At 37.3% G+C, this 27,435-nt stretch overlaps 1 pseudogene; it reads right to left on the bottom strand.

Moving 5' to 3' along the window:
• Positions 1-2,542: 2,542 nt before the first annotated feature.
• Positions 2,543-27,435, bottom strand: part of LOC103676197 — a 75,402-nt pseudogene continuing 50,509 nt past the window's right edge.

Raw genomic sequence — 27,435 nt, forward strand, 5'->3', positions numbered from 1 at the left:
ATGAGGGTTCCTTTTTCTCCACATCCTCACCAACACTTGTTGTTTCTTGTGTTGTTGATTTTAACCATTCTGACAGGTACGAGGTGATATCTCATGCGGTTTTGATTTGCATTTTCCTGATGATGAGTGATGTTGAGCATCTTTTCATGTGTCTGCTGGCCATCTGTCTGTCTCTTTGGAGAAATGTCTGCTCACATGTTCTTCACACTTTTAAATTGGATTATTTGTTTTTTTTTGATGTTGAGGTGTATAAGTTCTTTATATTATGCTAGCAATTATTAATACCACTATTGTCCTCATTTCACCATCATTATTTCAACAAATATATGTTGAACATTTTCCTGTACTCGTCTCATTTCCTATTCTCCTCAAAGTCATCCTACACATATCAACAGAGTGATCCATAAAAAACTAAGCATATATTTGATCGATTTGATCAAATTATGCCATTCCTTAAAATCTTCCTACTATATTAAGTGACTGTCCATCTCCGACAGGGTCAAGTTTAAACTTGTTAATGTGACATCGAAATCATTTATAACCTGGATCCTGCCTACTTCTTCAGGTTTATCTCCAACTAATGCTTTGAAAAATTGCTTGCAGGTTCTTACAGTAAAGATGCTCTTTCTTTTCTTTGTTGCTTAACTCTTAAGGATGGTTCTCTCTGCCTGGCTCTTTTTCTACAACACCCTACATTTCCCCAGCAAAGTTCCATTCATTACTAAAGATTCAACTTTTTTTTTTCTTTTTCAAAGATTTTTTTTTTTTAATTTGACAGAGAGAGAGAGAGATAGAGAAAGAGAGAATGAGCAAGGGGAAAGAGCAAGGGGAGAGGGAGAAGCAGGCTCCCCACTTAATCCCAGGACTCTGAGGTCATGACCCTAGCTGAAGGCAGTTGCCAAACCGACTGAGCCACCCATCCAAGACCCAACTCTTATTTAATCTCTTCCCAAAGCTCTTCTTTCCCTTTTAAAACTTGTGTTAAATACCTGTTCCTTATGTTTCCATAACAGTCATTTACTCATTTATAGATTCAGTAGGTATCTATTAACTACTATATTCTAGGTTGGGTGTTAACCCAGACACCCTGATGGGAGCAACTCTATAAGAAATAGGATTGCAGGTGTCCAGCAAGAAAGCTATGGCAAGAATTACGACCAACCATATACATTCTGGTTTGTTCTACAATCAGATTGCTGTCAGAGGTAGACCAAAACAAAACAACACCCCCCCAAAAACAAAAACAAAAAAACAAACCCGCAAAACAAAACAAAAAAAAACAACTTGTTTTGATTAAGTTGAAGTTTTTAAAAGCAGCCCCGTATTAGAAGTTTCTGAACTCTGGTCCTCACTCTTAATATTTATTTGAGGAGAGTCAGAAACTTAAGTAGTAAGTTTTCCTTTGAAAACTTTATCCCCATAGTATTAAAGGAATGGAAGTTCCAAATTTAGGGTGCATAGCATTAACTGAACCCTTTTCTGTAAAGAGGGATATTTTTGGAACTCAAAGATTATATTCAGAAGGAATAAGATTAAAAAGTTAGATTGTGAAATTGTTTTCTATTAATTCAGTCCCCAATATTTTTTCTTATGCTTTTTATAAGTTAAAATAAATTATTTATCTGCTAAAGTTTCTCTTTTTGTACCATGTGAGCACAATATTCTCATATTTCCCAACAACATCTGATCATTCTCAAGGGACCGAGTTCACTTAGATGGGAGCCCGTGTTGGTAAGAATGATGACAAGAACTTGAAGTCTCTCCGGATAACTGTGGTGCCCTCAAGTGCAATTGTAATTTAATACATTATTAGAGAAATGGTTTTTAGCATGTGTAGAGTTGAGTAGCGGTGAGGAATTGACAATAATTGCTGCTTTTTTTTTATTAAACTCATATGTGCCAATGATTATGCTGGGAAAATAAGTTATGATTTATTAATCTGATGATTATATTTTTATAATCCTATAACAATATTTATTAATCTGATGATTAATCTGATGGTTATGATTTATTCATCTTATTTCTCAGAAGTTACTTTGAATGACTTTTGGCTATTTCCAAACATGCCCCTCGGAGGATTATAATTTACTACCACTGAAGCTATTCAATAGAATGTGCTACAGGCTGTTGGAAGTAATTTCTAAATAGGACTTTCAGAAATTGAGTGATGGTGACTTCGCATAGTTTCTCAAAGGAAGAATCTAGCGCTAACTTGTATAGATCTGACACAGGTTTCAAAAGAACTTTCCTTTTTTCAAAAGATTTGAATGCTTCTTTATTTCCATAAGTTTTAACAAACAATATATACCTTATATATCTCTTCCTCAGAAAGCTTATTAAAAGATCAGAGGCAGAAAAAAAAATCATAGGCAGGCTTTTTACCCAACTGTATTTTAATTGGGGGAGTAATCTCAAAAAAGGGAAATGTAAAATATCTTGCAGCAATTCTGAGAACCCCCGGTTCCATGTTATAATTTCCCAGCTGAAAGTTACTAATTTTCAAAGTTCATATACTGAAACTTTAAAAATCCAGATACGCATATTAGAATGTGCTACAGTCACACCACACTGGTGGTGGCTCACTGTGTCGAAATCTGAGAAATGTCTACAAAATACATTCTAGAGCCATCCAGGAGTACCTGTCCTGTGTGGGAGTGGCATCCAGAGACATTTGGGGAAATTGGCCTATGAGGAAGCTCATTGAAGCTATGAACTGTACAGTGAATACAACAGAAAGCCAAAGTGCCTTAGTAGCCTTTCTGGGAAGTCTTGTTGTCCAGGATGCTACCATGTCATAAATCAAAGAGACATCTCATTTTGATAGATTATTTCTCTTTTCAGAAAGACTTGGCTTGACATTTTTGTCCTTTATACTATTTCTTCTCCAGATGGTTCCAACCCTCCTTTAGTTTTTAGTTCACGTTTTTCTTCTTCAGCATCTGCCTAGGAATAGGTGCTCATAACCCCATGTAATGAGGGACGGTGTTTACTTTGCTGTGACCCCAAAATATGCCAACTGCATGACCATCGCAGACACCATTCCTACATTTCCAATATTTCTGGGTAAAGAAGCAATGGACACTCTTTGAAGAGAAAATGCATGGTGTTTAGAAAAGTTCAACTTTTTAAAAACTTGGCCGTCATCCTCATCTACAAGAAAGTTAAAGACCTTGCATCTTGTAAAAGAACCTGTTTTGGTTCTTCTAGTTCAGCATGCTTTTTGGCACGTGCTCTCTTCAGATTTTCTGCTGAGTCATCGTTCCAACTGCTTTACTAATCTGGCTTTCCTGATTAATAGCTCCCCATTAAGAGCAGCCTCCTGACTGCTCGTGACGTACACTGGCTAAGGAACTTTATATTCTTCTCCGGCTTCTTATCATCTTCTAAGCCTGGCTGTCATCTTCACAGGGTGGTGTTAAGGACTTTAATAGCTTTACACAGTTTGTTATGTCTTTCTTCAAGTTTTCTTCTGCCAAGTCACAGGACCCTTCTTCAAACTTCACTATTTTTTCAAGGTAAACCAGTTGCATTTAAATCCCAACAATAATCTAAGAAATTCAGCCTTCACCTCCTTCTCATTAGACATGTTATCACTAAGCTTTTCCTATTTTTAAAACATGTTTAAAATAGGCACATAATTTCATGTTAAAAATGAATTATTAGGGCTTAATTTATAATTTAAAATGTATCCCTGTAGTATAAAATAACAACATAAGATTGAATAGTCAATTAAAAGGAAATAATAGAAATTTGGCATTGTAATTAAGGGATAGTAAACATGTTTAAGAGTACAGAGTTTTATTCTTTATGTATCAAATAGTCTAACGTATATAAGGTATGATTTATAGGACCTCAGGTCTGGGAGGGTTTTTACCCTCTAATCCTACTGTGCATATTTTAGTTGAAATCTTTTGAAATATCCTTGTAAGAGATGAGACAGTGTGTGATGAAACAGTCCACTAATGGAAATCTCATTGTTTCATGAGAAACCCACTCAATCCCCCCGATACAATCCTGATATAAAGATATTTCTTCTTTTGAGATGTAATCGGCTCTCTCCTGGCTTCTACTCATTGTTCTTTGTTCAATTTCCTAAGACCCTACAAACCAGATCATCTCCGTTTGCCACATTCCAACCATCAGAGGTCTGGTGACTAAAATGTTCATCCCTCTTTAGGCTAATCATCTCCATTCTTTTAATTCGTCTTCATATAGCATTATTTCAAGTCACCTCAGTATCCAGGATGTGCTCTCTTAAAACTATTCTGGTTTTTCAATATTCCTCTCAAATGTGTATCCACAGGCATTTTGAAATTCAACAACGTATATACTTCTCATCGTTTGGTGTCATGGTGATGCAGTATGATGCAGTGGGACTCCTCATTAGTATACATAGGAGAATTTTTTATTATTTCTCCATTGATGTCTCTCTTCCCCTATTGAACTCTTAGCTCTTTGGAGTAAGGGAATAGATGTCTTGGTCATCATTTTGTTTTCCATGCTTAGCATAATGCCTGTCGGATGCAGTGTTCTGTAAGTACTCATTAATTGAATGACTGGATTGATGGACGGATGTTAAGGTCTGTGGCATCATTTTTATTTTAATTCAATAATAAATTATTTACCTATAGTTTCAGCAGGGATCTGATATAAACTGGCTTATGATAGTATCTCATAACTATTTCCTTCAAGAGCTATAAAATCTTTCTAGCATGACTTTTTACAAAGAAGAAACATTATACATCAAGAGGAATGTATCATAGAGGATAAGGGGTTTCTGCGATTTTGACCTGTGGAGTACCCAAGTTATTGATGTCTATTTTTTCCTTGTGGATTCTTTTATTGATATTCCATTTTGGAAGGAGGTGAAGTGTTAGGCAATTATCGATCTGAAATAGGCTTAATAATAACATACACTCAACATTTTAATCAATATTATGGATCAAGAGATTTATGAGAGGCTAATCAATATGCAAATAGCATCTATTTGGAATATATTGTGAACACTCTGGAATCGTGATCCAAATTGATCTCAGCAGATTGGAATTGTGATGCAGTTTCCTTATTTTTCACCAAAGGCACAGAAAAGATATAAGAATAAGCCATAAATGACACAGCCAGACTTGGAAACAAGAGTTTGTGGCAGACCAGAAGCCATGAGGCAAGTAAAACGAGGGGAGCAGAAAGGAGACTGCATTAGGCAGCTTCGTCTTCGGCAGTAAGCTCTGCAAGCTACTGCAGAAAGCACTGCAGGACCTCTCTGGGAAAACCTCACGCCGTAAAGCAGCACGGGATCAAACAGCTGAAAGGGATATGTAAAGGCCTACAACGGTTTTGCTAATGCGGAGAGGAGAGGAAATGCTATGTTAGGCTGCATCAATAGAATAGGGAGGTGGTAGTTCAGTTTTCTGATGTTTGGAGTTTTACGTTCCTTACCAGGTGTCATTTTAAAAGCAAGATTGAAAACCAATATATCCCAAAGAATAGCTGAGATGGAGAGGATATTTTGGATTTTATTGGTCAAAGAAGGACTAAGGAAATTAGAATAATGGTTCTTAACTTGGTATGTGTTTCAGAGTCTTCGAGTTTTGTGTTTTTAATACATATACAGATACCACTACCCCTAAGGATTCTTATTCCTTAGATCTGGAATAGGAGACGATACACATTTTTTCTTCAGAGTTTCTCTGGTGGTTCAAATGCATAACTCTGGTTGAGAAGCATCCAATTAGAAATAGCTTGGACAAGAAAGTTAAGTGGGATTTGATGATCACAATTGCAGCGATGACCAAGTTTTACTCGCTGAGTCCACTGGGAAAACGGTTAGTGAATTTCCACCTGAGGTCTTTTACTGTATCCAGAACGGACAGTAAGCAGTTGTGGCTGAGGGCAATGCTCTTTAGGTAACTGTGTAAACGGAGTGGGCTGGCTGAAACGGATATTGCTGGCACGGAATCACTGTGCTGCTTTATCTTTATATTCTACAACCAGATGGTGAGAATGGATTTTCTTATCTCCTTTCTCTTCCTCCTTTAACACTCATCTTATACCAGGGGAACCCCAGCCTTGGGCGGGTGGGATGGATCTGGAGTAGCAATGGGGCTTGGATGGCGTCTGACCTTAGATTGTACACGGTTCATAATTCAGCAAAGATATGAATTTCAGTGACTCTTTAATTAAAGTCTTTAGTAGCTCTCTCTTTCTCTCTTTCTTCCCCCTTTCTCCCCTCCTCTTCTCTCATTATTGCCTCAGCATCAATTCTCCAAATAGGCTTTACTCATTCCCAAAATGCCACTCTTTTGTCCTGCCATCTTGGCCACTGTGCTTGAAAAAGTAAGATAATAATCTGCTTTGAAAAACTCTGCAAGACTACTAATTTAGGTAAAGTTAGTCACCCATGTCCATAACTTCTTCACTCTTCTCTCTTCGCTATGCTTTACTCTCCTAATGTGGTAATTCATGCCTGACTAGAAGATTTTTCTACTTGTGTTTGTGGTTATCTGACTTTGAAAAAGAAGATAGGTGAAGCAGGCTCAGCTGTATTGATAATTTCCTCTCACATTTTCTCCCCTTGGAAAAAGAAAGGCAGAGGTCATATCAACTTTAATTTAGAACCTGAGTATGTTTTGGCTTATAAAACATACCATAGTCCAAACATCATTATGGTCTAGTATCTGAGACCTGTCCAGAGAAGGTTTTGTTTGCTCGAATATTGCCAAGGGTTGTCTTTCTAGGTAAACTACACCAGTTGAAATAGTAATGTAACAACCCTGGGTGCCGGATGGCCAGCAATCCCTGCACCGACGGATGAAAGATTACTCCCGACTTCGCCATGAAAGAGAGGAAAAGGGCAAGGAGGTCAATGCTCAGAGACCAAGACCGTTTGCTCTTCTTTGCTCCTGCTTTTATTGGTCTTTCAAGATAATCACAAATCCTTTTTTTTTTTTTTAAAGATTTTATTTATTCTTTTGACAGAGATAGAGACAGCCAGCAAGAGAGGGAACACAAGCAGGGGGAGTGGGAGAGGAAGAAGCAGGCTCATAGCAGAAGAGCCTGATGTGGGGCTCGATCCCATAACACCAGGATCACGCCCTGAGCCGAAGGCAGACGCTTAACCGCTATGCCACCCAGGCGCCCCAATCACAAATCCTTTATCACTGTTCCTCGAGGGCATGAGGTGTGACACAGGGTCTTACTGAAACCGGGAGGATCTGTTTACGGGAAGATACGATATGCTAATTTGGGCGTTTCTACGAGTTCTGCTAAACATAGCCTAAGGGACAATGCCTGTACCTCTTAGCTCACAGGCGACTGTTTTGAGCTGGGAAAGTTTCGGAATGGCAACTCCCCACGCATTCCAACGGCGGAGGGTCACGTAGGCCTTGGCGTTGCAAAGGCCTCCGCCCTTCTCCGAAACCTTCCCTGCCCTCAGCGGCCTCTGTGTTACATTGTAGCGAGCCAGGTATTATGGCTGATTTCCTGCTCTGCATGAACCCCAACACCTGGGAGAAAGGGACTGCTTGGATTAGGTCTGTTTCTCACACACCGAAACAGGGTCAGAGGAAGGTTGGAGGTGGGATGCACTCCTCACATTTTGTGTCTTTGGAGGAGGCTCTGAGACCCCTCTATAACCTGTCATTCCCCTAACAGGACAAGACACACCTGAAAATAAAGGCTCAGTGCAGTCAACTAGTTGCCCGAAGAATCTTTCACGTCCCTTTGTCATCAGACCATCCATCCCAAGGAAGAAGGACGGCCAGGCCACCCACTCTGCGACCAGGGAGATAAGAATAGGGAAGCAGATATCTGGCTACTTTATCTTTTCCATGTTTTTCTGCAGCAAAGAAATACACAGCCCTTCCCTACCACTCCCCTTCCTTACTTTAGAATACAAGGGACTTTTTTTTTTTTTTAATAATCCAGTACTTTATTCCTCAAGCTGTAAACTAGCCTCCTGCACTTTCCTTTAAGAAAGGTGCTAATAGCAGTTTTTCCCATCTCAGGATGAATTTAAGACACAGTGGGTACTTCTCTCAGTCATGTTTACATATTAAACCTCTCATTTAAAAAAAATAAACATTAGTCTTTCATTAAAGAAACTTCAGACGTGGTGAACTCAGGTGGGGCTAGTGGGAGCGTGGGGTGTGTTTTGGAAACTGTGGTTGTCTGAGGCTTCTACGTGCAAATCAAGAGATGGAAGCAATACCAAGCCCCAAGGACGGCACACGGCGGACTCCTGCGTTAAAAATCCCTGTCACTGCCGAGCTGCTCCCAGTTCAGACTCCTGATGCACATAATAGTTTCCCTTAAAAGCATGTAGGGATTTTCTACCACTTGCTACCACAGCTACCATTGGATCATCCACCACCAGCTCCATTTCTCTATTGGAAATCTCTCCCTGACAAATCTATCTCATCACTTCCAGATGATTGATGGAGAACTGTCAGAACAGTGAGGTCAGACTACATAGTGATTTGGAGTTTGGGTCTTCAAGTCAGAGGAACGTAGGCTTGAATCCTAACCCCTACACTGATTAGAACGACCTAGGACAAGTTACCGAACCTCCCTGATTCCCAGATTCTTTACCTATAAAAGGGAGATAATCTCAACCTACAAGGGAAGAGACATTGATTGCCTGCCTTAGAGGAAGCAGGAAGTAGATGATGGCTAATACTTTGATGGTTGCCTGACTTATTAAACTGAGGGTCTCTTTGCTCCCTCTCTTCTCGTTAGTAAAGCCAAGGCATCAAAAGCCATAGTAATAATGGCTAGAACAGTTATTGATAATAATTATATTTTCACTTTGTACTTAGTAGAGTGAAAAATTTATGGGCATCATCTGAAACATACTAAATATTCTTACCCGTATGTTTCATAGTAAATCTGAAAACTAAGGCTGAATATTCTAAATATAACTCACACTCACCCCCACTGTCCCACCAGAAAGAAATGCCTTACCATTTTTGAATTTCAATCCTTCTTTTTTCTTTTCTTGTTTAAACTTTTTTTTCCCCCACAATGAATACCATAAAAAAATCTGACTGTGACATAGAAGTGGAAAAGGTAGTTTTAGGGGATGATTTAAGCTGGAGACACATTCGCTTAGAGCACTCACATTATCCCAGGGCATCCTGGACAGAAGGAGCGCTGCCTCAGGCTGCTAGCTTCTCAGGTACTCATTAATCCTGAAGAAAGCTTCAGGTTGAGGCCATTACCACTTAATTACAGTTTGTGATTACTGGCATATTCTTTAGTGACCTTACTCTAGGTGCTGGCCTGTTTGTTCACTAGACAATCCATGCAGCTGGAAATTTTGGCTGACTAGAAAGTATAAATGGGGATTTGGGGGGCTTGAATCGAAACCATTCTTGCTGAAATGTCAACACATTTTCCTCCCATCTGGACATGGTTAATCACGGTGCTTGCTTTGATATACTTTTTCCATAAGCTGTGCTTTTGAGGTGTGCCTGAACTTATCAAAATGCTATTTTAAAGCTGAGCTTTGAGCAGAAGTGCTTGTCTATCATTATTTACTCATTGTGGGCATAACAGGGGAGGTTTCTTATGACGCTTCGGCATATTAGAGCTTGAAGTCTAGGGACCACCAACGGTCCTTAGACTACCTTTCTTCTTCTGTAGAAACTGGAAGGAATTTTAATTCCATGATTCCTCTAAGATTAATGTTGTTCTCAAATCATAGGAAAGAAGCCTAATCTAGTAGCAAAGAGTACTTGGCTAGGAACTGGAAAATCTGGCTGGCTTCTATGCTTGATTGTAACTGATTTTTGGGCAAAATAGTTTCACTTATTCACACATTATTCATGTCATAAATAATTAGTGTTTTCTTTGGGCCATACACTGGGGAAGGTATTGTGGATACTGAAGTCTGTTTCCATTAAACATGAGTATTTTCTCTTTTTACCTGTCATCCACTGCACCATCCCCAGTGTGTGATAATATGTAAACAAATGAGTGTGGCTGGGCTCCGATGAAATTATGTTTATCAACCATAAAATTTGATTTTCATGTAATTTTTTGGTATGTCATCAAATATCACTTTTCTTTGAGTTAAGACTATTTAAAAACACAAAAACTATTCTTAGGTCTTGGACCATTCAGACAGAAGTATGGATTTGACCTATGGGTTATAGTTTACCAACCACTAATTTACAACACAAACAAAATAAACAATAGCATCATTGTTGGCAGTAGGTTTTCTGGGTTTTATGGGAGCATGGTGGAATTCTTGGGTGTCTGAATCTTTCCCAAGGATGAGTTTTTTGATAGGACCAAAAGGATGAGAAAGGATCAGTCTGTTGAGACCAAAGAGAAGAGTATATGCCAAGTCCCAGAGGCAGAAGAATAAATGTGGTAAATGAATGATATACAGAATATAAGAAATAAATACAGAGTATAAAAAAAGCGATAAATGTATAGTCTGCTTAAGTGAGTTAGGGCCATATTTTGAACAGCTTTATATTGCCACACAAAGGATTTTGGAGCAACAGGAAGCCTCTGGAAGGTTTTTAGTAAGCAAGTACAAGATTAAATTTGAGCCTTAAAATATCTCTGTGGATACACATGGAGGATAGAATAGACATGGCTGTGCCTCAGTATGACTTTATTTACAAATGTAGGTGGCAGATCAGATTTAGTCTGTTGGCTGTCTTTTGCTAAACCTTTCTGTAGAGTCAGACAACCAGACTGGAGTCTTGTCCCATAACCAGCTATTTTTTGGCAAATTACTAAGGGTTTTTTTTGTTTGTTTTGTTTTGTTTTTTTAACTCTTATGTTTTATTCAGCCCTCTTTTCATTCAAGAAATCCATCAGAAATCCATAAATTTAAATGAAGGGTATAAAAACTTTCATTTACTATGTTGAAAGAACGCAGTAACAGCGAAGATATTGAGATGACAGCTACTTTATTTCATTGCATTGAATGTTACTACCACCTCCCCCCAGGGATTTATCCTTCCATAGACTAATCTGTCCCACCACTAGTCCAATGTCCCCTTTCCTACACATCTGTATCCTGATTTCCAGCTAATGCTATTGAGATTCCTCCATGACACTGGTTATGTTTACTTGAGTTATAAGAGATCCAGCTAACTAACGTAAAACCTAGCTTTAGTTCTCTAATTCCAGTGATTTCAAATTCAGGTAGAGAATGGCAAAGGCTGTCTGCCAGATTATTTAATTTTAAAGGCTTCTTACTGATTTTGATGTAAGAAAGAACAGTTTCTGTAGTGGTGAGACCCCAAAGACAATGTAGAACCCAAGCATGTATAAGAAACAAAATGACGAAGAACGATAGGTAGAGTGAGGACACTGGTAAAGGTAAATGTGAACAAACTCTGTGGAAGTAAAGACCTCCTTTTCGCCAGGGGTTTAACACAAATATCCAAGTTGAAAGTTTTGGTTACAGGAACGGAGATTAGAAATTTGAAAAGTCATGAATTCATTGACATGTTTGACATTCTGAAAAATCTGTGTGATTATATTTCTTTTAAAAAAAAAGAAAGAATCCAAGGGATCTTTTCAAAGTACGTCAGTATATGTGATGTGTGGTGGAAGGACCCCAGCTGAAGGTCCATATGACCTATGTTCTAGTCCAATATCTGCAATTAAGCAGGAGCTATTTGACTTTGAACAGGTGGTAAGATGTCCTATGAAATGAGAAAAAAGAGAATATCACAATTTTCTACGCCCATATTTGCTCCCTACTTTTGCCACCTTCTCACCCCAGAGGAAATTTAGACTTAATTAAGACAGTTTTCTCCAACATTAGTCAATGTGTATACTTACAATACTATATTAGTACAACTGTAAAAACAATAATTATTCTTAATCATTCAAAAAATTTATAGTAAATCACATATGGACTTAAAGACTCATATATATGAAAATTCTTCCAAAATTGATCTGTAGATTTTAATCCCTATCAAAATTCTAGCAGTTAAGTTCTGCTTCTGAAAGCTGCAAAGGAACATTGCCCCCATCCTAACAATGACAGAAAGATGATTTACAAAATTATCATTTATCTCAAAGCCATCAGAGTGCTGAGGTCACAAGACAACCAAGAAAACTGAATTCTCTAAAGAGACAGATTCCTTGGCAGGAGGAGGGCACACACAAACCTCTCAACCGTGGCCAAAGTACAAGAAAAATATGTGGCTGCCATAGAAGCATATAAGAAAAAAAAAATCAGTTAATATTGTAAATACTTCTTAAAGGCCAAGAGTGGGTAAAGATTTCAGTTTCGAAAAACAGAAAGCCTTAGGCACAGGGGAGTTGGGCCTCATTCAAACTCTTCTCCGTGAATGTCGTCAAGTGCTCACACAGGGTGGGTGCAGGGCCAGAGCGTACTTCCCCACCCAGACCTATGATGGGATATGTGCAGGAGGTGATTGGATGCCAATGGCTGACAGGCAAAAAAACGGTATTCACTTCACCAGATCCTTCTATCTGAAACAAAAGTCTTACACCATAAGGAAGGTCAATTCATCAAGAAGATATAACAATCTTAAGTGTTTATGTACCCAGTTACATTTTTAAAATTGATAGAACTCTCAAAATAGTAACAGAAAAATCTACAAAGATAATCAAAGATGTCAACATTCCTCTGTCAATAATTAACAGAAAAATAGAAAATCAGAAAAATCTATAGTAAGTATTCAAAATCTATAGTAAGACTCTGACCTGAGAAGCACCATCGACTGCCTAATTTAATTGACACTCAGAGATCAATCCATTTAATAATATCACAGCACACATTCCTTGCAAATGCATGCAAGACATTTACTGAGATAGAACATATTCTTGGCTATCAAGCAAAGTATGATAAATCTCAATAATGAGCTTATGCTAGAAATAAATACCAAAAATATATAAAAATTCTCGTACATTTGAAAATTAAACCATACATTTTGAAACAACTTTTGTATCAAAGGGGAAATACTGAGAGTCATTTGAAAATAGTTTTAATTTGATGAAAAAGCACAGCATATTAAACTTTTGGGTATACATTTAACACAGTACTTCTAGAGAAATCTATAGCAGCAGATACTTACTAGAAAAGAAGAAAGATCTGAACTGAAAAATCTAAGGTGTCAGCTTAAGGTAGTAGCAAAACAAAAGCAAACTAAATCCAAAGTAAGCAAAAGGAGAGATGTAATAAACTTAAGCTTAACTCAAGTCAAGAAAATAGAGAAACTCAGTGGACCCAAATGCTGGTTCTTTGAAAAGACCAAACCGATAAACTTCTCGATAGAGATGACAAATATCAGGAAAGAAAGGACATTAGTATAGGTCATACAGACCTTGAGGATATTAAGAAGTAAGCATTACTAACATTTATTTCAATTTGATGACAGATTAAATGGACAAATTTCTAGAAGGTCACAATCTAGCAAAGTTATTTCAAGAATTAGATAGCTTAAATGGTCTTCTCCTTAGATAACCTGTGCACAAAGTAAATTCTAAGTGAGACGGCCTCACTAATAAATCTACCGAATGTTTATATGCTACAAAAAATTCTCTAGATAATTGAAAGAGGAGTACTTCCAAATTTATGAGGCCAGTGTTACCCAAAGACATGACACGAAAACTACAATATTCAGTATTCTTCATGAGCATAGGTGCAAAAAACCTTGAAAATTAGTATATTTTGTGAGCAGAAAATATCCTCAAAGGGCGTTTTGGTGGCTGGAGCAATTTTCCAACCTCTATCAGCTCAAAACTCCTAAGAGTCAAGAGAGGAATTCAGACTTCAACTTCAAATTCTATTTGCTAATTTTGTCTCTAATCTTATTTCCCCAAACAGATTGTAAATACTTTGTAAATACTATGAAATTGGAGATCATATCTTCTACTTTAGTTTTTTTCCACTAGCATAGCAATTAGGTATTTAATTAATATTTGTTCAGTAGTTTGACGGACACTAATATAGAACTCAATTGTATCCCGCAGATAAATTGACTGCACACCGAGATTTTGATACCGATCTCAGTCTGACAGTTATCTTGGGCAGCTTCTCTCTCTTGATACATAAACCTTTCAAGGCAAACTTTTAATATAATACATCCTCAAAATTGTAGAAATAAAATGTAACAGAATAAATTTCAGAAAGTAAACCCACGGGACCAGCACCCACATTACAAGCAGCACACTACCCAGGTTCCAAAAGTCCTCTTTTGTCCCCTTACAATTGCTAAACCTCTAAGAATAACCACTCTCCTGGCTTTTAGCACCTTAGGCTAATTTTGTCTGTTTAAGAACTTTTATCAATAAAATTGTAACACGTGCACTCTTTTGGGTCTAGCTTCCTTTGCTCTCCATCAGATTTATCCATGTTGTTATATAGAGAGATTGTTCATTCTCATTGCTGAGTAGTATTTATTACATAAATACTATATTTATATGTAGTCTACTATTGTTAAATAGTTGAGTTGCTTCCAATTTGGAGGTATTATGAACAGTGTCATTATAAACATTCTTGCACGTGTCTTTTGGGGTATATATTTCTCTATTTCGATAGCATTTACACGAAGTAGTAGAGTAGCTGGATCCAGGATATGCATGTGCTTAGCTGTAGTAGATAGTGCCGAGCATTTTTCCAGTTTCCAGGGCTACCAGCAGCCTAGGGGAGTTCCAGCTGTTCTCCATTTTCCTCAGCACTTGATATTGTTGTATTTTTAAATTTTAACCTTTTGGGTATGTGTAGTGGTAATTGCTTTGTGATTTAAATTCTCACTATCGTGATGATTAATGACGTTGAGCTCCTTTCTTTGCGATTAGTGGCCATATGGTATATGTTCTTTGTGAGGCACTTGTTTGTATCCTTTGCTCATTTGTTTTCAGTTGGGTCCTATCATGCTTTCTTAATGATTTGTAGAAGTTCTTTGTATATCCTAGTTATAAATCTTTGTTGAATACGTTGTAAATATTTTCTCTCACTTTGTGGGTTGCCTTTTCTTAATGGTATCTATTTATAAGACTGCTAAAGCTTTACTCAGTCTTTCAAACTTTGTTTAGGTTTTAGTTTTCTGCTTGCTACTGTTCCAGAAATTGGTGGTAACTGTTGTGAGACAAAACCAGCAACATATCTGAGGCTCCCGTATAGCTATGAAAAGCTTAGTTTTTTTCTTTCTCTGTCCTCTAGTAGCATCCCTTTCTGGGTTCAAAACTTAGATTCTCATCCTTAGACCCATTCACAAAATTAACAGTTGCCCTAGGGCTTCTGTAAAGTGACGGCAGAAGTCTATTTGTTTTGGCTACATTCTTTCTCTCTGGAGTATGGCCCTTCCAGTTCTCTTTGCCACTGCCAGTCTACTGACTTCAAACAGATGATTAACATATTTTATCTTGGTTTTCCTTTCTGTTCTCAGTGGCAGCATTGGTCTGACAAAATCTCCTTCCCTTTTATTTTTAAGCAGAAAACTACCACAGTATATTTTGGATTGATAGATACTGATATCTATCCACTACCGATCAATCAAGAAATATCAGCTAAGAAATATTTTATGTAAAATGGACTTGCAAGCATTACTCTCCTTGATGCTGACACATTTTTGGGTAAGTGGGCGTCAGGAGACCTGAAGAGGAAGATCTCTTGATAATTAAAGGAGACCTGACTTTCATTTGCTTTTGGGAATTGAACCCTTCTTAGAAGCATCAGAAAACTAGAGGGGAGCTGATTGTCCTCATAACATGGGAGAAGTGAAATAGAAACAGATTTAAGGGTGTTTAAACACATTAGTAATGATTTTTCTCGTGCATGACTAGCTTCATTGCCAATTCAAGTAATGTAACTAAATCATGGCTTTGGGACTTTTCTCAGAAAACCGTGAAAAAGAAACTGAAAAATTACTTGGCAAATCACACACAGAAAATTGTGATTTGTTCTGAAATGAATTCCTGACCTACATTACCAGCCTGATTCCTGTTTTTGTGCCAAGGGTGGAACTTGAACCTATGATATCTAGCGGACTTTTATTGGCAAACCCCATGGCTGATGCCTGCAGATAACAACACGAACAATGTCAGTGCTTCTTACTCTATCGTTATTCTTATTGGTACTTTAACTTTTTAGTTAGGCTTCAGCAGTGTTTATATACACAATTACTTTTTTATCTAACTAACTGCCTTAGCACAAAACTGAAACATTCATGATATTTTAATAATAGTTGAGCCTTCCCAGGGAATACTTTTAGAGCTGAGAAATATCCTGAAGATGACATGAGATAGTGTGTGTGTGTGTGTGTGTGTGTGTGTATGCTTTTAAAGAAAATTCATATCTGAGCATCACTCAGTAAGATCTGGTACAAACAATGTGACACAAATAATAATAAAAATCTAAGTCAGATATGTTTTCTCTGATTCTAATTTTCTAATTTTAAAAATAACATTTATTGAGTTTTTCTGATTATAAAGATAATACTTTTCTGTGCAAAACTTTAAAGAAACCATTCTTTATCATTTCACCCAGAGAAGTGTTAGTTTGTGTAAAACCTTATATTTTTATAGGATATACCCCCCCGACATATACATGTTTATGGATATGTATATATATGTTTAAACTGGATTTATATTATATAATTTATAAACAGACTCTCTTTCATTTAACTATATATTTTGGGAAATTTCCTTTGTCATTATATTTTGTATAAAAAGTGATTTTAACAGGTGTATAATACAGCAAATGTATATGGTAACACACTATTGATGAACGTATAAGTGTTTTGAAATTTTCACCATGTTCTAAGAACATTCTTGTATATGACTTTTTATACACATCTCATCATTCTATTAGAATAATTTCTTACGAAAGGAAATACAAGACAAAAATTCACAACTTTAAGGCTCTTGACTCATGATATTAAACTACTTTTCAGAATGGTAGTGAGTATATGAAGGCATCTCTTTCACTGAGCATTTGCCAGTGCTGAAAATTGTGCATTTATATTACACTTATTATCAAATTATATGTCTACTATAACATTATAGATAATTTTTATTGTTTTAGCAAGTACCTAGCCAAAATTCAGGTTTGAATTTTATTTATGTATGTATGTATTTATTTTAAAGATTTATTTATTTATGAGAGAGAGAGTGAGCATGAGAGGTGGAAGGGACAGAAGAAGGGAGAGAGAGAAGCTCAAGCAGACTCCCCTCTGAGTGCGGGGCCTGATGTGGGGCTCGATCCCAGGACCCTGAGATCATCACCTGAGCTGAAATCAAGTGCCGGATGCTTAACCAACTGAGCCACCCAAGTGCCCCTCAAATCTGAATTTTAAAGCACTTGACACAAGCTCTCGTGGAGTGACAGCCACATGGCACCCACAGAATTGGAATAAGACAGAAGCAGCACTCAGTCCCTCAATATCATTGGTCCTTAGCAATGAGTTATACAATCTTAGGACCCACCTAATATTCTTTGTTTGTCAAGTTCTGTGTGTCATAAACTATGCCTAGTTCTCATATTGCAAGTTTTAGTTCTTTGCAATGAACTCTACCATTTTTACAATGTATTACATCAAAGAATCCTTTTAGTATGGTTCTGTATAGATACCTAGATTGGGAGAACACAATTCTGTACTCTGAGTAGGAAAATGAAAGCAGAATTCTCTCCTACTAGGGCTGCATATTTCCCCTGCAGTTAGAAAATTCTGTTTGATGAGCTTAAGAAAATGTACCTCTTCAAAAGAAATGATGACCTTTCTCTGACCTTTATTATTCATTTAACATTTATTGAGCAAGTCTTTCACATTGCTCAGAAAAGAATAAGGAAAAGGTGAAGCAGCATGTGGAATGTATTCTGATTTTGTGGAAGCTTTTTTTATTTGATCCCGTAAGGGTTTTTGAGGTGAAACTGATGACGTGCTCAAGTGTGAAGCGCAGACCTTCATCACCGAATATCACAGATCACCGAAAACCTTATTGGGAATCCATGGAGTTCTCTTAAATGAGAACATGGTGTTTTTGAAGACAGTAGAGAATGGAAAATTTTCCTAGATTATTATAGAATTACAACGTCACCATCAAATAGTCCAAGTATACCTAAGATAATAGCAGAGATAATGGAAATGCAAGGATGGTATTTTGGAAGTTCAGAATACCAGGCCACAAACACAAATAATTGTTTTCTTTTTTAGCAGGAAGCTTTTGGCTGTTCATTTCCATTTAAGAGGCTCAGACATACGGCATTACCCATTGCTCCGCAGGCATTTTCTTAATTGGAAAACATGCGTGCCTCTGTTTTAGATTAATCAGGATACTCTGGAGAAAACATCTTACCATCCATAGATGTGCACGTCTGTTCCTCTTTACCTTCATCAGAGGGTCTATGCTAACAAACCCAGTTGAATTTGGATGACAATAATCAGTATTTCTAGCTTGCTTAAGTGTTTGAGCCGAGAATGAAGAAGGGAAAAATCCCTAGAAGAGGAAATAATGCTTTTAAAGTCTTCACTGTATCCATTTAGAAGGAAAGATGCATGGCAAGGTTAAAGAACTAGAAGGCCTGTATTTATAAAGGAAGCATTGGAAATAAGCAGAACTTTTCAAAGGTCTCCCACTCTCTTTTCCAGCTAGAAATGGATTCCGAAGGACATTGTTCTCTCACAACTGTGGCTTTGGGGTTTGGGGAGGGCTCCCCCGAGAAAGGCTTACTACTGTCCAACAACCTCTTTCTCTCATCTCCCAGCAACCTCTGGGAGAGATGCAGGGAGGACAGTCTAGTGCTGGACTAAGGGACAAATTTGGGGGTTGGTAACCCAGTTCATGAATCATGTTTCCTAATCTTATACCATTGCCCTCCAGGAGAATTGCATGCCAGGGAGTAGACATTATAACTTTTCTCTCCTAGTGTGACCATAGGAGAGTCAATCCAAGAAGTTTACTTTGAAGGAACTTCATGAAGTACAAGATATGAAGGTAAAATATTAAAGGTCTTACAGAATAGGGAACATCAGTCACATATTTTGTTCCAATGAACTGACATTATTTGCTCAAGTTTAGTGTTTTTATACTAGTCTTTTGTACTCCCAATGACTATCAGCCCAATGCTATAGAAATTGAAGGTCCTGGTAACTGAGACTTGCATTAAAGTTCCCATTTAAAGGCTTCAAGGCATACCACCTTATTTTTACACCTGTCTCCTTCTCTCCCAATTGAGTAATGCATATTTATCTGTCATGATACTAATCTGGATAACTGAGGCATGGACAACAACTAAAGAGATTGCTTAGGGAAATTGGCCATGCTGAGAGCAGTGTGTAAGGGGTCTCTCTGCCAGTATATCTCTGCCACATTTCTTCTCTGAGAGGCACCAGTTATAACAGAGCATGGTCTTTCTGGTCAACCTACCTGGGTTTTAATCTTAATTCCACCTGCTAGTGTTGTGACTCTGGGCAAATAGTTTCATCTCTTTGTGTTTCAGTTTCAGTTTCTGTGAAATGGGTTAATAATAATGTCTGCATAGACAAGTTGTGATAATTAAATGAGTTAATACAGGAACAGACTATGGAACAGTGTCTGACACATAGTTAGTGCTGTAAGAGTTTCCTATCGTTATCAGTAGGCAGGAGTTCTTCATCAGCCCAAGCTTCACTGGTTCGAACCCCCTTGAAATTGTACACAGAATCTAATGTGGCTGCTCACATACAGACTTTCTTGGCAGAGGAAGTCATTCATCAAAGACTATTCATCAAAGTCATCTCTGAAATAAAAATGTTTAAGGACTACTGTGCCGGACTAGATAGGCCTCCAAACACGAAGAATTCATTTCTATCATTACTAAAACTCTGTGAGCCATTACTCATTTTGTTTCTTGCAAGTAATAATTGAATCTTCAACTAAAATAATCACTAAGAGTTTATTTACAGGGTATGTGAAAACTATTGGTTAGGTATGTTAAGTTTGTTTTCCATAACTTCCTTTGAATTATTATTTCTTATCCACAATTACAAGCAGAGGTGAAAGAGATCAGCGGGCCAAATTAATCAAAGAGAACACACCGTATTGAATATCCCCCAAATCTGAGCGTTTTTCCTAGCCTTCGAGCTGTCCTGCATTAATGCAGTCACCCACTAGATGTCAGTGTTTCCATGAGAATGAGTAAAGGCATTCTGTTGTCATCCTTAAAGCAAAGGATTAATTGATTGCTATAAAAAGTTAGATGAAATAAAATGTTATCCTTGCTCTTCACATGAAGATAAGCTAATAACTTTGGACACAATTTCACTCCTCTGCATTCACCAAATGTCCAATTACATATCCTCTCTGCCTGGACCTTCAAAACAATATAAAATTGAATGAAGGCAATGAAAGAAGTCATAGGAGAATTTCCACAGAGCACCATCCAGTTTAGAAACAAAACAATTCAATACGTGTCTCCAAGATTTCTAAAGGCAATGACTTAGTAAGTAATGTTCTTCCTGTATCTCCCCCTATGTTCTTTTTCTTTTAGCTTTGAGAGCTTTAAAAAAAACTCTCTTAATGAAAACAATGTTTCAGCCATCCTTCTTCAAGTAGGCTTGCTTAATTGGGACAAGGATGACCCTGTTGAATCATAAATCTGGGTGGAATAGTTCTGTGTTTTGCAATGTTCTGTTTTCACCATTTGAGCACATTTTAGATGATGTGCCTCAACCATCAGACAAAATTAGCAGAGCCACAAAGAGCTATGTGAAGAGGCAAGAAAACATGATGGATGGGATATAGGAAAATTATACAACCAGATTTATCTAAATAAGTAAGGAGGATGCTGAGAGCATTAATTCGAGGAAAATACCAGCACAAGGGTTTCCTAATATCCTTGCCCTTGTGGTTTTATTCAGTATATGTCCTTTTCCCCATGAACAGGGAGCAAAGCAAATGTGACTTTATAGCATTCTATTGCACGTGCACTGAAACTTCCCTGATGTCAAATATCACCTGGGAATTCAAAATCTACTATCTGTACTATGGAATCAAACCCAGGAAGTTTGTCAAATGCATGCTTGAGTTAAAACAGAAAGATTTATTAGGGTGGAAGTGCTTTTCTAATCAAAGCAGTAGGAACAATTTGTTCCAGGGATTCAGCATCTCAGGTTTTCAGGGCTGACAACCACAGAAAGCAGATGGCCTCAGGGGCTGTGCTGGACACTGGTTCAGAAACAACACAAGGGTAGCAGTGACATATGCTGTCATCCGTGAGGTATCAGAGTTCCAAGAAATATGCTAATGTCAGGGCCTTTGAAATAGTGTTTCCTCCGTGCATTTTCTAAAAGTTAATGTAATCAAGGCTTAAAATGGCTCAGAGAAGGGAGCCATTTTATTTCCCTTGGCAGATCCCCTGGGAACTTCCACAGAATCCAATCCCTTCACTCTTTTACGGTTTTCTCTTTCAACATGTTGAAAGTAAAAGTAATTATTTGTGAGGATATTTTCAATAAGATGATATTTCAGTGTAATAGTCTAAACATCCTAGAAATGTAATTCTTTATTTTAAAGCAATATCAATGAATTATTTATGTAGACTGAGGGCTGTAGACTTGAAAATATCCAGATTAGTATTTATGTGAGGTTTAGGGCTAGCAATGGCTAGCAAGACTGTTTCCAAATAATTCCCCTTTTCCCTCTCACAGCTTGTCACTGAAGTGACCCCATTAGAGATTCATAAGAGAAATGCCTTTGCCATCAGAGGAGAAATCCCTTCATCAAATTGCTATCATTAATGTCTTATCGTGATCTCATTTATTTGCCTCTTTCTAATGTCATGGGAAAGGTGGCAAAAAGCATGTGTGTAGGGTTCTTCAAGAGAGGATAGGTCAGGTGGATTGCCCTGGATAGTGAAAGAATAAGAAAGCCCTGGAAGTGTGGGGGTTATGTGGTAAACAGAAGTATCCAAAAATTAAGAAGGATTCTTAAAGTGTTAATAATAAAATGTCAGGAAAGCATATTTTATCTCCTTTTTAATTTTGTATCAGAAGACTCTAAGAACAGGGCATTGGTTCCTGAAAATTATGTAACTGGTCTTAACTGAGAAGTGCCATTTTCTAGTGAGAAAAGGTAGAACAAGAAGGAATGGGTAATAATTCATGTGGTAATTAATGGAGTTCTTGGTGTGATGGTATGTTGAGCTTAGTAAGTCATTTGACCTCCAGGCCTCTTCCGAGGGGTACTTGGAAGGACTTCGACCTCTCTTCCTTTTTGAGCGATGAATCCCTTATATAGGTACAGGGTTTTCATAGCTTTAGAGGCAGACACATGGTTTTCAAGAATTGCTTTACCAAGTATGTGCTGTTAACCTTGAGAATTTCCCTTAATCTTTCTAAACTTCAATTTTCTCCGCCCTAAAATGGAAAAAAAAACAAAAAAACACCACCATAATCTGTCCAAACAAGTTATAAGGTGGTTTTTAAGTTTAAAATGACAACTAAGCGTAAATGGGTTTTGTGAACTGTGAGGGGCTTTAAGTGATCTCTTGAGCGTAGTTATTTATATAAATAGTGTAATTATGTCCTTTTAAAGTCTTTCAGGTCATGAAAAGCAAAGTAATTACAGGTAGAAATATGTCTAGTATGAACTACATTAGAAAGTGTGGGGATGTGTGTAAGAAGATTAGAAAAAAAAAAGTTATAGCTCTGAGAAAGGAAAACAAGAAAGAAATGCTACGGGATGTTATTAGACTCCTGACAATGGCACAAACTTTACAATGTGATATTAATAGATTTGGGGGATGGATTGAGATTGTCAGAGTTGTGACAATATGCTCCTGGTGTTTTCTTTGGAGATGAAAGAGATAAGGTAATTTTTAAAAAGCATATCCTCAATGCTGACTTAGCTCGTGACCCTTTCCAAACATTTGTGATCACTCATTTTGATTGCCTTTCTGATGTGACTAAACCTTATGAGTTATTTTTATTAAGAACTTGCAAGGTTGCCAGATAACTAATTGCAGTGGAAAACAGCCAAGGAGCAGGGCCCAGAGTAGTGCGCAGTGTGCATTCTCTCTCTGGCCTCCTAGTTACTAGCTTCCCCAATCATTCTAACAACTTCCTTTTAAACGGAACACACCTATTTCTGTATATTCTTCTTCTATTTATTTTGTCTTTGTCGTGTATGTGTCTGTAAATTGCTTGTCTCTTATCTCCTCCTCAACACGGACTGTATTTTTTATTATCTTTGAGGCTACCTGCAGGGTCTAATGTACTTAGACACATGGGTGTTGATCTGATATATAGTTTTTCACTGTTAGGGAACCAGATGTACAAATTTTATACTTATCTATACAAAATTGGATCTTTATCTTCTTATGAGGACCCAAAAGAATAGAGGAAACTTAGCTTATTCCTTCATATTAATTCATTCATCAAATACTATCAAGTGCATATTGCATACCAAGGCTCTGTATAGGGACTGGACTTATCAGACAAATGTGACCAGAATTCTTTCGTTGAAGAGTAGAATAAGGATTTCGGAGAAGGAGAAACTCAGAGAAGGAGAATTCCAACTGGATGAGGTCACAGGAAGAACTCAGCTGCTGAGCTTTAAGATTCAGATATATTTATAACTCACTTGTATCCTTTATCCTGACTCTTTTTCAAAGAAGACATACCAGAGACATTCCATTTTGTCCTCACATTTGGTTTTCTGATGGCGAAACTCATTATCAATCGTAGGCCACTTGAGATTATTCTCTATCTTAGGTATTTCCTTACCCTTCAACTTGGCTTTTCCAAAAATTCTTCATGTGGTAGGACATAGATTCTTGGGCTAGCGAGGAAGGCAGCATGAAGAGACAGGACTCCATCATCAAAGAATACACAGGGTGATTGAGTAAGGGATTTGGGGATTTGGCAGAGATGATAAAAGAGAAGATTAATGAGAAGAGGGGAAGACACTGAATGTATAGAAATTCTCAATACCAGTGTACAGATAGACTCAGGTGAAGTGAAGCAGAGGTTAGAGGTGAAGAAAAGGGGCCGTCATTAACCTAAATCCTAGGCACCAAGACATTTTATGGATAGTGTGGGAAGGTGAATAAACTTTTTGTCACCATTCTCCTCTTCTTAAACTTTCCTGCAATCCTCCAAGTCCCTCCATCAGTGACAGCTGAAAATAATTATTGGTTAAGAGTTATATTTGAAGGTAAAGCATTAAAGGACTGATATTTTAAAATATTGAGGGTTGGTGTCTTAATATAAGGAACTTCAAAAGTCATCTGGAAAGCTCTAATTGTTGATTATTTAGATGGGGGAATGGAGATGTGTTCTTAATATGCCCTTTAAATGGTCCAGAGTGATGGCAGACATAATGGTAGAGGTGTTCCTCCTATATTTGCACAGGTGGTTGAAATGGTTTGTTGGTCAGATGTTAATACCATTCTGTTGGCTCTTCATCTGATGGTTGTGGCTCAGGGTAGGCACTGGTTAGCATACTAATTGAACCATTAATTCCAGATTAAGCTATGATAGATAGATAGATAGATAGATAGATAGATAGATAGATAGATATCCTCAGTGAAGAACATCTGGAATTTGTGGGAGGCAAATGAGACATCTGTATAGAGAGAAGGTCAGAGCATGAGATGACTAATCTTACCTAAGGAAGAAACTCACTCTTTGTGAATAAATACACCAATATATATAGAAGCAAAAATGTACCAGTATATATAGAAGCAAATTTATGATGGTATCTTTTAAAACAGGAAATTGTTGGAAAGCACATAACTATCTTCCATGAAAATAATGTATACCCACATTGTAATCCTTGATGCTATTTCATTTTATGCTTTTATGTATGCTAATTTTTTTCCCCTTAGGATAAACTTGAGAGTTACAATGTCAAAGGATATAGATGTATTAATTGATTCAATATATTTTGTAATGGGCATGCCAGAAAGGTTTTGAAACATTTAATTGTTTGAATGATGTTTTAATAATTTATACTCCCACCAGCAGAGTGTGAAAGTTCTTATTTCTTCATCTCTTGGACATTAGATATCTTTTTTTTTCCTACAACCTGATAGGTAAATATTGAATTTTCTTGGCTTTATAATTTTTATTTCTTCGATTATTAATGGCTCTGATCATTTAAAATGCTCACTGGCCATTTTTATTTCTTCTTTACTGGTTACTTCTTCATGTCCCAAGGCCATTTTAGGGGATGCTTTTGGGTTTCTTTCATAATCTTTTTAAGAACTATTTATGTCTTCACATCATATGTGTAGCAAATACTTTAAGCAGTTTTTGTTTGCATTTAATTGATTATTTCCTTTGTTTTATGGGATGCTGTAATTTTTAGGTAATTGCATTGATCAGTTTTTTACTTTAGGTTTCTGCTTTCGGTGTCATGCCTGGAAAGATTTTCTCCACCATGATGTCATATAAAGTAAACACATATTTTCTCCTACCATTAGTATGGCTTCTTTTCTTTATATATAATTCTCTTAATCTGATGAAATTTGTAATGGTAAAAAGGAGGGATCTAACTTTTTCTTTCCAAATAGCCAGTTTCCCAATTACCATTCATTGGGGTATCTTCTGGATCACATTCTAAGTTTTTCAGCATGCTTCTGTTTCAGAACTGTCTGTTTGTACCCTCAGTACCACATTGTTCAGATATCAAAGTTCTAAACTACCCTAATATATGATAGATACCAGCCACACTGTATCACTCATTTTTTTTGTGTGTTTTAGTACTTTTTATCCAGTTATAGGAAGAAACTAAAATATCAGAAAATAACAATCAAAAGGTCTTAGTGTTAAAGAACTAGCTCCTGTCAGAAGGAGAAGCCAAAGTATCAGAGATTTGTTTTGGATGATTTCAGAAAGGGTAAAGCTTATCTAGCAGAAGAATCCAATTCGGATTCAACTTCGGATTCTCTAGAAGCTGTTGATCCAGTTAATCCTATAACAACTGCCACTTCAACAGACTTGGAACGCAATTTGATAGCCTACATAAAGCTGCCTTGTAATACCCAGGACCAAAATAACTACTGGCTGGCAAGGCGTTCAATTAAAATAGGTAACATTCATACAAATGAGGCAGAGTCGGACTAAGGTACTCAAACCTTATATTTTGTGAGCAGTGGTAATGAGCTATTTCCATCCAAAAAAAAAGCAGTGTACCGCTAGTGACCATATGGTACCTAATGTGTAAGGAGGCCCAGGCCTGTACTGGGGATTCACCATCCTTGCCCTTGCTGTTTGTTCAGAGTGAAATCTTTGGCACAGGTAGGAGAAGTGGACTTTCAAAACATATTTGAGACCAAGACTCTACTAGGAGCGTAAGGAACTCAAGAGACTGTTCTACCCTAATTCCAAAGGTGGGCATATTTCTTGTTTACTATGGATTCGCCTTCTCATAAGCTTTTCATTAAAACCGATTCCCAGTATAGATAACATAGCATAATTTTAAAACTAAAATTAGTTAGTAAAGTGCTAACTTTATGACTTTTCAATACAAAAACAATAAGATTAAATCTGAAATCCCTCAGATGAATAGATTTAATCTAACTTTATACAAGAGCTGAAGACCCCAGTAGGAGAACTCTAACCAGCTCTAAGTTCAGACTCTACTTGAATAGGTCTAGAGTCAGGAAGCTCATACATTTCTAAGGGAGTCCATTCTCATTTTTATTAGGTCAAAATATCTCTTCCTGTAATTTCTGGGGTTCTGTGTTCTAGAGACCTCATAGCACACATCTACCCTCTCTTTGACAAGTCAGCTCTTTAAATGTTTGAAAAGAGCAAGTGCCGGAAGGATTTCCAAGCTGCTTCCATGGTGCTATTCTCAGAACTTTTCATGTTTCCTTTCTGGTTTATCAGAATCTGGGGCTCTGAACCAAATGCAAATTCTGAGTCAGATTCAATCAACATAGAGTATAGTGAGATGAATCATTTTAAAAATCGGATATATTTCTCAATGCATTCCCAGTGCGTAGCACAGAGCTCAGTAAGTATGTAATAGGTGCTTATTAAATATTTGAAGGCATAAGTGAATTAATGAGACACTTTAGATCCTTTTTATGATCATTTTAACCAAAAAATAGGTTGTGTTTTCTTAACAGAATAAAATTCTTTTGCACATAGGCCTGTATTCCTTGAAATGTGTTGGAAAAATCTTTCTAGAACAGGTTAAATAAATTTAACCTGTTTAAATTTTGTTTAGGTAGCTTCGTGTGTTATACAGACTTTATTTTTATTTTGTTTATAGTTCTAGGACCCAGAGCAGGAGTTTGGTTTGGGGCAGCTCCATGTATCTCACAAAGGAACACTTCCTGTGGAAAGTTCCTGCAACGTCCCAGCGCACAGACATTGGTCTTGTTTAGCGTGCTGGTGCTAGAGGATGTGTGCCTCTTTGTTTAATGACCTGGCAGTTTGTTTCTCAGCCGCGGGCTGCTTGTGTTAGTGTTCCTGCCGCTGCCAGAGGCGTTTCTGCTGAACCTGG

Source organism: Ursus maritimus, unplaced genomic scaffold (genome assembly GCF_017311325.1).
Source record: "Ursus maritimus isolate PB19 unplaced genomic scaffold, ASM1731132v1 scaffold_4, whole genome shotgun sequence".
Classification (NCBI taxonomy): Eukaryota; Metazoa; Chordata; class Mammalia; order Carnivora; family Ursidae; genus Ursus; species Ursus maritimus.